At 36.1% G+C, this 12,759-nt stretch overlaps 1 pseudogene; it reads right to left on the bottom strand.

The window, feature by feature from the left end:
- Positions 1-334: 334 nt before the first annotated feature.
- Positions 335-12,759, bottom strand: part of LOC109063565 — a 55,968-nt pseudogene continuing 43,543 nt past the window's right edge.

The raw sequence follows: 12,759 nt of genomic DNA, 5'->3' as shown, positions 1-12,759 counted from the left end.
TTAGTAAGTATTTAATTTTTAATTGTTGTTATTTTAATTTTACATTTTAATGATTTCATTAGTTATTAGCTTTTGAATAAACACACAAACCCCCCTTCAGTTCCTTCACAAAGCCCAGTTTGGGAAACCTTGATGTAGCGTATTGTTTAATGCACTTCATGCTCTTAATAACAACAAATGAAATATATTTGCTTTCTCGTTGTATTTTCATATCAATATGGTACAAGAATATCCTATTTAAATCAATGTGATAAACAAGTTAGATCAAAAGTCATCTAAATGTAGTCTGATTATATTACCTAAAAGTGCAACTTAAAGATTACGTTACTAACTATATGTCATTTGGAATCAGTAACTATTTGTAAATAATCTACCCAGCACTGCCTTCAAAGTTTTTTTTAATGAAGGCACAGATTTAGGTGTTCATTACAAGTATTTTCATGACCATCATGCCATGCATTCACTGTGAGGACAACATTTCATCCATGTAGGCACAGGAGTATCTACAAATATAATAGAAAAGTCAAACATCCAGCACCATAGACCGATGTCCTTGAGAGCGTGGAAAAAGGTTCAGAAAGTTGGTGAGCAGTGCAAGATCGCTTGATATAAAACTAAAAATTTCAAGGTAGAATCTCTGATAGTTTTCAGAGGACTTTGATCGGCAATCGACTCTGAAGGTCTGTTGGACGTCAAACAATGTTGAGGATCTCAGAAAGACGATTTGATCTTTGGCTACAGTTATGGGGTCAGTTTTTTGACATCAGCTGTGTCCTCATGGGCGCTGCTGTCAACGGCTACACTGGGTTGGGTCTCCTGGGTTTCGTTCGAACATGGCGACATGGAGTTGTTTGATGACCCGAAATGATGAGTGTCCACCAGAAGCAGCATGGGTGTCCCGCTCCTCTTCAAAGCCTCGCTCATGGTGATGTGCACTTCCTCCGGCGTGTGACTCCCAGATCCGACGGCGACTTGCGCTTGATGCGCTCGTAGCTCTTGTCTTGATTCTCAGGGAACGTCTCGCAGTCTTGAAAGCGTCCGAACAGCCAGATGAAGAACCCGAAGAGCACGAAGGCCGCCAGACTCGGGATGAACGCCAGGCATTTGACGTCCAAACTGGCGCCCACATAGCGGCTGTGGAGGAACATGTCTCTCTGGACGTACGTCTGGTTGGTGCGCGGGTCGATATTGGTGGAGCGCCACTCCCAGGTCAGCGTGCTGCGGTTGAAGTCACGCAGGGTCTCTGGATCCTCCACGGTGTAGATCTTCTCTCCTGGACCTACGTATTGACCGTATTCATAAGGCTTGTAGAAGATCTGGTTCTTCCACATGTTGAGATCCAGGATGAGAACCAGGAAGATGATTCCGTAATTAAACCATTTCCCTGAGATGGGGGGAAAAAAGGGACGATTAGTGTGTTTGGAATTTACATTTATGCATTTAGCAGACACTTTTATCCAAAGCGACTTACAGTGCATTCAGGCTATTCATTTTTTATTTTATATATATTTTTCATTTAACCAGTATGTGTGTTCCCTGGGAATTGAACCCACAACCTTTTGCGCTGCTAACGCAATGCTCCACCACTGAGCCACAGGAACACCTTGCCTTGAATTTATTCCAGTGTATTTCAGACATAATCAAAAAACTTTATCAACTCTGTATAGCAACATCCTGGCAACTACCCAAAACACCCTAGCAACTGCATGGCAACACCCTGTATACTACTCAAAACACCACAGCAACTGCATAGCAACACCATGGCAACTGCTTAGCAACATCCTGACATTTAATCAAAAGACCTAAACAACTGTATAGCATCAACCTGGCCAATACCCAAAACACTATAGCAACTGCATGGCAACACCCTGCCAACTACTTACAACACCACAATAACTGCATAGCAACACGCTGGCAACTTCATAGCAACATCCTAGCAACTACCCAAAACACCTTAGCAACTAAATAACAACATGCTGGCAAATAATCAAAACACCTTGACAACTAGCAACGTCCTGGTAACAAATGTCCATAGCAACACCTTAACAGCAACATAACATTCTGGCTACTACCCAAAATACCTTAACAATTGCATAGCAACATACTCAAAACAGTTTAGCAACTCTACATAGCAACATCCTGGCAAGTACACACAACACCACACCAACTGCATAGCAGCACCCTGGCAACCCAAAACACCACAGCAACCGCATAGCAACGTCTTGGCAACTACCCAAAACACTCTAGCAACTGCATATCAATATCCTGGCATTTAATCAAAAGACAAACAACTGCATAGCAACAACCTGAACAATACCCAAAACACACTAGCAACTGCATATCAATATCCTGGCATTTAATCAAAAGACAAACAACTGCATAGCAACAACCTGAACAATACCCAAAACACCCTAGCAACTGCATAGCAACACCCTGGCAACCACCCGAAAACACCACAGCAACAGCATATCAACATCTTGGCAACCACCCAAAACACCACAGCAACTGCATAGCAACACCCTGGCAACCACCCAAAACACCCTAGCAACTGCATAGCAACACCCTGGCAACCACCCAAAACACCACAGCAACTGCATAGCAACACCCTGGCAACCACCCAAAACACCACAGCAACTGCATAGCAACACCTTGGCAAGTGGCAAGTACTCAAAACACCTTAGCAACTGCACAGCAACCATTAAACAATTGCCCTTACGTAGAAAAAAGGAAAACAGAAGATCAGCATGTTGGGAATTGATCCCAGAGTATCTGCGAGTCAGACGGCTGCTTGAGAAAGTGAAATAATTGAGTTGGGAGTCACTTTCTAATGGCTTTTGTTGTTAAGGCATTCATGCGGGGTTACTCTCAAATGCTAAATCACCGCGCCAAACAATAAGGTTAAAGACTTTTATAAACGGTTGAGCAGGAAGGCCATTTCCCAAGCCTCCAGGGAGCGATCATCTATTCCCAAGATGGCCATCAAGAGCCTCGCTACAGTGAGCAAAACACAACGAGATGGAAAAGAGAAACCGAAGCGCTTCGCTCACACACTTCCGCCAGATTTACTGACTCCATTATATAAACGCACGTTTACAGATGAGCAAATACTAATTAGTATGCATTACCAACGCTGCCTTCAAACACATCATTATAAAGAGATGTATCTAACGAGCTAATATTCTGACAGGGTGTCCCTTTGGGAAAGGAATTAATTAATCCGTCCTGTCCCAAATGACAGTTTAGAGCACTATACCTCTTGATTCACCGGCATAATTGTGCTCACGGTGTATTTGCTGTCGTGCCCTACTTGTGTGTATTTACCTGTGATGTGGATGTGGTACTCATCCTTAAAGATGCGCTTGCAGACGGGCAGTTTGATCTTCAGCTGCGTGGTGGAAAGACCCGGGAGGTTCATGTCCAGATCACCCATGAAGTGAGGAAACTCCCAGTCCTGGAAGAGGAAGATCCAGTTAACATATGTAAACGTGTGAACACACAATGAATGAATAAACCCTTCAGGAGTTCCCTCACAGAGCTACTGTATGCACATACTTCAGAGGATGGGACGAAGTATGTCTGAAGCAGGGTTGGGCAAAGATACATCAAAATGTATTTTAAAATAAAATACCAAAAACCGTAATTTTAAGTGTATCAAAATAAACTACAAAATACACCAGCCACATTATGTATCAAAATAAACTACTGTATTTTTGTGTTTTAACAATACTAAAAAATACTTTACAAGGGAGCATTAGATTTCTTCGCAAACAATGTTTGATATAGCAACAGTTTTTCTCTGCCCGAGTCATGCAATAAATCTGACGCATGCAACCAGTTAACAAATCAAATATTCACATAGGTTAGTTTTAAAGTAACCAACAGTTTAATGTTTAACAGTTTGCGAATGACTCATAATTGTATCCTAATTAAGTTATTTGGTGTTTGGTAAGGAAGGGCCTACTTTGCATCAGCAACACTGACTCAATGACAAACAAGTCATTCATAAGAAGACAACTGGTGGTATTTATATTCATAGCAGCTAGTCTCTAACTAATTAATCATTTGATTGTTAATCATAAATATAACAATATGTGTCAGTCATTCATGCAATGGTATGCAAAATCATGATCCTAGTAAACAGCTACCTAAACTAGGGTACAATAGTCAGCAATCAAATATGTATTTATCAATCATTGGACATCTATCTGGAAGTTGAAAACAATATTTTAGCAGTAATCAGCTAGTATTCAGAAAAGAACTTGTCAAGGAGTATTAACCGAACTCCAACCACTGAATCTATTGAGAGCCATAGACGAATAAAGGACACATACACATTAATAGTGCAGCAACAAGTCTGGGCAAACTACGAAATATGTATTTGAAATACATGTATCATAAATACTCCCCATCCCTGGTCTAAAGGGCAAACATATTTGAAGAATACATAAAATAAACTACTGTGCAGGAAATACAACAGATATTTCAGAAACTCTTTTGTGCATTGTAACATTGTTTTGAGCAACTGCATATTAGCACCAAAAATAACTATAATTAGCAAATAACTAGGTCCAAGCATCTACACAAAACACCCTAGCAACTGCATAGCAACTGAATCAAAATACTTCATCAGCTCTGTATAGCAACATCCTGACAACTACCCAAAACACCTTAACAACTGTTTGTGTGTGAAGGTGTGTGATTGCATATATGTTTGTGATTGAGCATGTTTTTTTTGTGTGTATGTTTGTGAGTGTTTGTTTGCCTGAATGTGTTTATGTCTGCAGTGTTTGTTTGTGCATGCATGTGTGTGCGTGTGTTTGTGTTTATGAGTGTGTTTGAAGTGAAGTGAAGTGAAGTGAAGTGAAGTGAAGTGAAGAAGTGAAGTGACATACAGCCAAGTATGGTGACCCATACTCAGAATTTGTGCTCTGCATTTAACCCATCCAAAGTGCATACACACCCGGAGCAGTGGGCAGCCATTTATGCTGCAGCATCCGGGGAGCAGTTGGGGGTTTGGTGCCTTGCTCAAGGACACCTCAGTCATGGTATTACCGCCCGACACTCGAACCCACAACCCTAGGGTTAGGACTCTCTAACCATTAGGCCACGACTCCCCCATGGTTAGGGTTAGGTGAGTTTGTTCGAGTTTGTATTTGCGAGTGTGTGGTTGTGTTTGTGAGTGTGTTCATGAGTGTGTTTGTGAGTGTGTTTATGCATATGTTTATGAGTGTGTTTGTGAGTGTTTTTGTGAGTGTTTATGAGTGTGTTTGTGAGTGTATTTGCATGTGTTTTATGAGTGTGTTGTGAGTGTGTTTATGAGTGATTGTGAGTGTGTTTATGCATGTGTTTATGAGTGTGTTTATGAGTGTTTATGAGTGATTGTGAGTGTTTACGCATGTGTTTATGAGTGTGTTTGTGTGTGAGTGTGTTTATGCATGTTTATGAGTGTGTTTGTGAGTATTTATGAGTGATTGTGAGTGTTTACGCATGTGTTTATGAGTGTGTTTGTGAGTGTGTTTATGCATGTGTTTATGAGTGTGTTTGTGAGTGTTTATGAGTGTGTTTACGCATGTGTTTATAAGTGTTTGTGAGTGTGTTTATGCATGTTTATGAGTGTGTTTTGTGAGTGATTTATGAGTGTGTTTATGGATGTGTTTATAAGTCTTTGTGAGTGTGTTTATGCATGTGTTTATGCATGTGTTTATGTGTGTGTTTGTGAGTGTGTTTGTGAGTGTGTTTGTGAGTGTGTTTATGAGTGTGTTTGTGAGTGTGTTTGTGAGTGTGTTTATGAGTGTGTTTGCGAGTGTGTGGTTGTGTTTGTAAGTGTGTTTATGAGTGTGTTTAGTGAGTGTGTGGTTGTGTTTGTGAATGAGTTTAGGCATGTGTTTGTGAATGTGTTTATGAGTGTGTTTAGTGAGTGTGTGGTTGTGTTTGTGAATGAGTTTAGGCATGTGTTTGTGAATGTGTTTATGAGTGTGTTTATGCATGTGTTTGTGAGTGTGTTAATGAGTGTGTTCATGCGTGTGTTCATGAGTGTGTTTTTGTGTTTGTGAGTGAGTTTAGGCATGTGTTTGTGAATGTGTTTATGAGTGTGTTTATGCATGTGTTTGTGAGTGTGTTAATGAGTGTGTTCATGCGTGTGTTCATGAGTGTGTTTGTGAGTGTGTTTATGCATGTGTTTGTGAGTGTATGAGTTTTGTTTGTGAGTGGTTTTTATGCATGTGTTTGTGTTTATGAGAGTCTGTTTGTGAGTGTGTGGTGTGTTTGTAAGTGTGTTTATGAGTGTGTTTTGTGAGTGTGTTTATTAGTCTGTTTTATGATGTGTGTGGTTGTGTTTGTGAGTGTGTTTGTAAGTGTGTTTATGAGTGTGTTTGTGAGTGTGTTTAGGCATGTGTTTGTGAGTGTGTGGTTGTGTTTGTGAGTGTGTTTAGGCATGTGTTTGTGAATGTGTTTATGAGTGTGTTTATGCATGTGTTTGTGAATGTGTTTATGAGTGTGTTTATGCATGTGTTTATGAGTGTGTTTATGCGTGTGTTCATGAGTGTGTTTATGCATGTGTTTGTGTTTATGAGCGTGTTAATGCATATTTTTGTGAGAGTGTTTATGCATGTGTTTGTGAGTGTTTATGAGTCTTTTAATGCATGTGTTTGTGTTTATGAGCGTGTTAATGAATGTGTTTGTGTTTATGAGCGTTAATGCATATTTTTGTGAGTGTGTTTATGCATGTGTTTGTGTTTATGAGTGTGTTTATGCATGTGTTTGTGAGTGTTTATGAGTGTGTTAATGCATGTGTTTGTGTTTATGAGCGTGTTAATGCATATTTTTGTGAGAGTGTTTATGCATGTGTTTGTTTATGAGTGTGTTTATGCATGTGTTTGTGAGTGTTTATGAGTCTTTTAATGCATGTGTTTGTGTTTATGAGCATGTTAATGCATGTGTTTGTGAGTGTGTTTATGCATGTGTTTGTGTTTATGAGGGTGTTAATGCATGTGTTTGTGAGTGTGTTTATGCATGTGTTTGTGAGTGTGTTCATGAGTGTGTTTGTGAGTGTGTTCATGAGTGTGTTTGTGAGTGTGTGGTTGTGTTTGTGAGTGTGTTTATGCATGTGTTTGTGAGTGTGTTTATGCATGTGTTTGTGTTTATGAGTGTGTTTATGCCAGTTTTTTGATTGTTTATGAGTGTGTTAATGCATCTGTTTGTGTTTATGAGCGTGTTAATGCATGTGTTTGTGAGTGTGTTTATGAGTGTGTTTGTTTGATTGTCTTTGTGCGTGTGTGTTTTTTTTCTGTGTTTTCAGAAGTTTGGCTCATTTCTGATGGTCTCTGTTGTTCTTTTCTCTGACATTTCTAAGAGATAAGAAATTAATTGTAAGGTGTCTAAAGATCCCAGCGTCAGCGAACATCAGCTTAAGCGGCGTCTGATCCGGCCGCTCTCCTCTCGACAACAGTCAGAGTGAAAACACTAAAACTTTGATAATGTATAAAAGGATCTGAGACAGATCCCGTGGCCCGCAGCTCCAGGACAAACACAGAAACAAACCAAATTAAGTGGCAGAAATATAGAATAATGCTGTTTCTTGGCAATTAAGCTTTGTGTTTACAAAACAGAGAGTCTTTGATTTCTATGTGACTTGGCGGAGAGTTAACGAGGATCCGCATAATTACAGTGCAGCACATCGTTTCGCCTCATTGACGTCTATGATAACTGTGTAACACAAAATGAAGCTTAAATTACGTGGCATGAAACCAATGGAAGAGGCTGAAATGAAAGAGCTTGTAAATCCCGCCGGCTCGCGGCCGTTCTGGGTCTCTGAGTTAATTAGGCACTGAATAAAATATCAGGCAAGTCACAGAGATTAACCGTCACATGGAGCGAACGCGGACAAAAGTGAGGTGAAATATTCTAGCATGTGAAGATGAAGCGACTGAGAGAGACGCAGATAAAGGCACATAACGATAACGGCCTGAGACTGAGGGAATACTTACAATCAGACAGTGAATGTCAACATATTTGAGCCAACACAGGTAAAGTGATTGAGACACTGTAATCAGACACAGACAGACTGTGATTTCAGCAAGGCTTCTGATTGGTCGAGAGAAGCTGGAGGAAAAATAAAACAATGACAGACGTGATGGATGATAAAGGCAAGGTCAACAAAAAAATATATATTTTTCGAAAAAAAACGATAAAATAAAATGATACGAGCTGAGATTGTTCAAAAATAGATTAAAATAAATCAATGTAATAGAAAAATACCTACTTCAGAACTTGCAACTTCAGAAATCACTTACAAATAATAAAAGCACCAGCAAATCAAGAAAACATCATCAGTTTGACAGCAGCTGCAGCAAATGCTCACAACACAAACAAATAAAGAATTTTATTTGCAGTGCGTTTCTTTATTTTGTTGAGTTGTGAATACTTGCAGCGTGTGTTGTCAAATTGATGACGTTGTTTTCTTAATTTGCAGGTGTTTTTTTCTATTTGCAGCGCGATGAGCTCTCGGCCACCATAAAACAATGCAGAATGTGACATTTGAAAAGTCAAGTAAATAAAAAAAAAAAATGAAGGCTTGAAAAAGACAATGTCAACACCTCTGGAAAAAAATACATAAAAAAAGCTAAAATGAATAAATAAATTAATGGGACAGATGACAATTAAAGAAAAATTTAATAAAAATATAATACAAAAGAAAAATGCATTAATTACAATAATTAAAAAAATGTGAGATGACAACTGAAAAGTCAATAAAAGTCAATAAAATAAAAATGATAGCCTTGAAAAAGGCAAGATCGACACATCTGAAAAAAAATTTATTTAAAAGAAGTTAAAACGAATAAAAATATTGATGTGAGGTGGGACAGATGAAAATTAAATAAATTAAAATGAAATATTCAATACAAAAGAAAATGCATTAATTTAAAAAAGAAAGAAAGAAAGAAGGAAAGTCATGACCTCTGGGGGAAAAAATATATTAATATTAATGCAAACTAATAAAAGAATGTGAGATGCGATTGTTAAAAAAAAGAAACACTGAAATCTAAAGTAAATAAACAAACAAAGTGACGTTAGAAATGACGTTGAAAAAGTAAAGGTGAAAACCTCGGTACAAAGACCCATCTGAAGGGAAGAAAACGTGAACATTTAAAATGAAAAAAACCAATAACCTTTACTTTTTATCTCCTAAACGGATTAAAGTTTGGATTTAAAGGGAAATGAAGACAGGTTCACATGAGAATGACCCACTTTAAGAAGCTCTGGCCAGAATCTCCCAGACATCAGATGAGCCTGCGATTGTGTGTGTGTGTGTGTGTGTGTGTGTCTGTGTGTGTGTGTGTCTGTGTGTGAGGTTATTACAGGAAGAACAGTGAGAGGAGCTGTTGAGCTCATATTAGCATATTCATGAGACAGTGACACACTCCTTTGTGATTTGCTGCCTGTGGCGATGTGAAGGACATTAAACAAGAATCAGTCAAGAGCGGACACACACACACACACACACACACACACAGACTCAATGAAGGAGCGTCAGACGAGCTCGTGTTTGTACCTGCATGACGATGAGGAGGTCAAAGACCAGGATGAAGGAGGCCAGGAACGCTCTGGAGACCTCGTCGCTCGGCAGGAAGCCGCGGTTCAGGTTATCCCAGCTGATCCAGTCCGTACTGATGACCAGAACCACCACAGACGTCAGAGAGAACAGCACCGTCCTGACAAACACACAGCAGCGCTCACCACCAGCTCAGAGAGACCTGATCAGTCTCTTCTGCTCACCAGAGCTGCAGTTATTTGATCAAAAATACAGTAAAAATTGTGAAATATTATTACAATTTAAAATAACTGTTTTCTATGTGAATATCTGTTAAAGTGTAATTTATTTCTGTGATGTGCAGCTGTATTTTCAGCATCATTACTCCAGTCTTCCAGTGTCACATGATCTTCAGAAATCATTCTAATATGATGATTTGCTGCTCAAGAAACATTTCTGATTATTATCAATGTTGAAAACAGTCGTGCTGCACGATATTTTTGTGGAAACCGTGATACATTTAATTTTTCTGGATTCACAGATGAATAGAAAGTTTAAGTGAGTTTATACATGATTTTACTGTCACTTCTCATCAACTGAATGTGTTCTTGATGAATACAAGCATAAAATCTTACTTACCTTTGAATGGCAGTGTGTCATGATTTCCACAAAAATTATATTTTATATATATATTTTAAAAAAGTTAAAACAAACTAAATAACATGATGTGAGATGGGATGGTTGAAAGGAAAAAAATAATAAAAATAAGTAATGCAAAACCAAATACAATAAAATAATTACAAAAAATAATAAATTAAATGTGAGATGTGACAGCAGAGAAGTCAAGTAAACAAAGTAAAATAAAAAACAAAAAGCATGAAAAAGGAAAAGTCAATACCTACAGAGAAAAAAATAATCAATAAATTGGATGTGAGTGAGATTGAAAATCAAATACAATAAAAGTAACAGCATTACATAAAATAAGACAGAAATACATTAATCAAAAATAATTTAAAATAATAAAATATCTAACGTTAGATGTGACAGCTGAAAATTAAAATAATGTGAACATTGTTTAATGTGTTTTAATTACATCTTAAACAATGAAAATGTAATTTGTTGAAAAAGTAAAGGTGAGACTATGTTGTTTTAAAAATTCAAGAAACAAAGAAACAAATAAAGAAATAAAAAAGTATACATCAATGGAAAAAAAAATGAATGGCTATATAAAATGCATTTAAGTAAATTTAATTAATAAAATGACATGACTTAAAAAGTCAATAAAATAAAAAATACAAAGCAAAAAAGCATGAATTAAAATAATTTACAAGCAAAAAAAAAAAAATTAAATCAGCTTTGTAACAGGAATAAATTATATTTTAAAACATATTCAAATAGTTTAACAGTTTATTTTAATTTGTAATAGTATTTCACAATTATACTGCTTTTACTGTATTTTTTATCAATAAATGAATTGCAGCCTTGCTGAGCAGAAGAGACTTCTTTCAGGAGCATTTAACATGGTAATTATTCCAGACTTTACTGGCAGTGTGTGTCAGTCGTCTGAAGATCTCTCGCTGCTGGTTACTAATGGATGGAGGCCGCTGGCAGAGCGTGCATTAATAAAGCACGAGCGTAATGCACTTCTGATGGATTCACTGAATAATACAGACACCAGATCAGCTCTTCACGTCACTGTGAGCTCATTCATCAGACACCGAAGAGTCAGAACTGATCCGGAGTCAGCTTTTACACTCTCACTTGAACACCGAGTCTTAAACTTGAGCTGGATAAACACCATTGCATCTGCTTCACAGCAGACACAGCCGCTGCTAGAAACAGCAGATCAGCCACATCAAGTCACCAGGTACGAAAAAACAGAGGTTTAAATCAGTGTTTTTTTTTCTTACTGCACTGTTTTTTATAATTCAAATCTTCCAGTGCAGTAAAACAGAATACACTCGCATTAAATAAAAACAGTTCAAAGTACTGCATGTCTGTTTTCTGTTTTTTTCTTCTTTTTTAAATAAATACAGGTATTTCTTAATCATGATTCATCAGTGGATGTACTTCTAAAGAAAATACATTTTTGTTTACAGTTACATTTACATTACTTATTGTAAATTAACTAAATCAAATTAAGTCACATTAAATATTAGAAATTGCATAATAATTATTAAAACACATTTAATATCCATTTTTTAAAACTATTTCATATAAAAAAATGCAATTGCCATTTACCACTAAATTTAGTTTTGATTTTGACAAATTAAACATTATAATATAATATAATATAATATAATATAATATAATATAATATAATATAATATAATATAATATAATATAAGTTATAATGATAATTATCGTATTATATTTATACATCATAGTACTATTACAATTTTATTAACAATTAAAAATAAACTTGAATACATTTAAAATTTACTAAAATTATATTAATAATTTATATTAACATAATATGAATGTAAACTACTACTCACAATGCAAAAAGGTTTTTGAATTATTGTTTGTTTTTATGTCTCTTACTGCACTGGCATAAATTAGTTGCAGTTAATATGGCAATCAACAATCAAACTGTTACAGAAATATATTTGATATGCCTTTTTTGAAAATTAGTTCATATTAAAAATTGCAACAGACATCATCCACTTAATTTAATTTTGATTTTGACTAATTAAAGATATGATATTAATACAATATGAATGTGAACAGCAAAAATGACATTTTAATGTGTTTTAATTAGTCTTTTTCGTTCTTACTAGCGCTGGGAGATTTTTCCACGCATTTTTAATTTGATTATTCTTCACAATAATTCTTCAAAGTTCACACTACATCTGTTTATTTAAAAAACTTTCTTTTAATAATATTACTCGTTTCATAATGCTGTCATTGTGAATAATTCATCAGGTGCAATGTTTTCCAAAAAAAAATAAAAAAATTAATTTACAGTTAAAATTACATCTTGTAAATTTAATATTAAATTTAATTATTAAAAATGCATATTAAAATATTAAAATATAATTAATATGCATTTTTTTAGATAATGCATATTCTAAAAATTGCAATATTTATTTACCACGAAATTTATGGCAAAATTTACTTCATTACATTAATAATAAAACAAATATACTTTATTAATAATTTATATTAATATAATATGAATGCAAACTACTGGAACTGCTTTTCTGAGTTAGTATTTCTCTCTCACACAC

Source organism: Cyprinus carpio, chromosome B25 (assembly GCF_018340385.1).
Source record: "Cyprinus carpio isolate SPL01 chromosome B25, ASM1834038v1, whole genome shotgun sequence".
NCBI lineage: Eukaryota > Metazoa > Chordata > Actinopteri > Cypriniformes > Cyprinidae > Cyprinus > Cyprinus carpio.
This window is presented reverse-complemented; position numbering and strand designations above follow the sequence as displayed.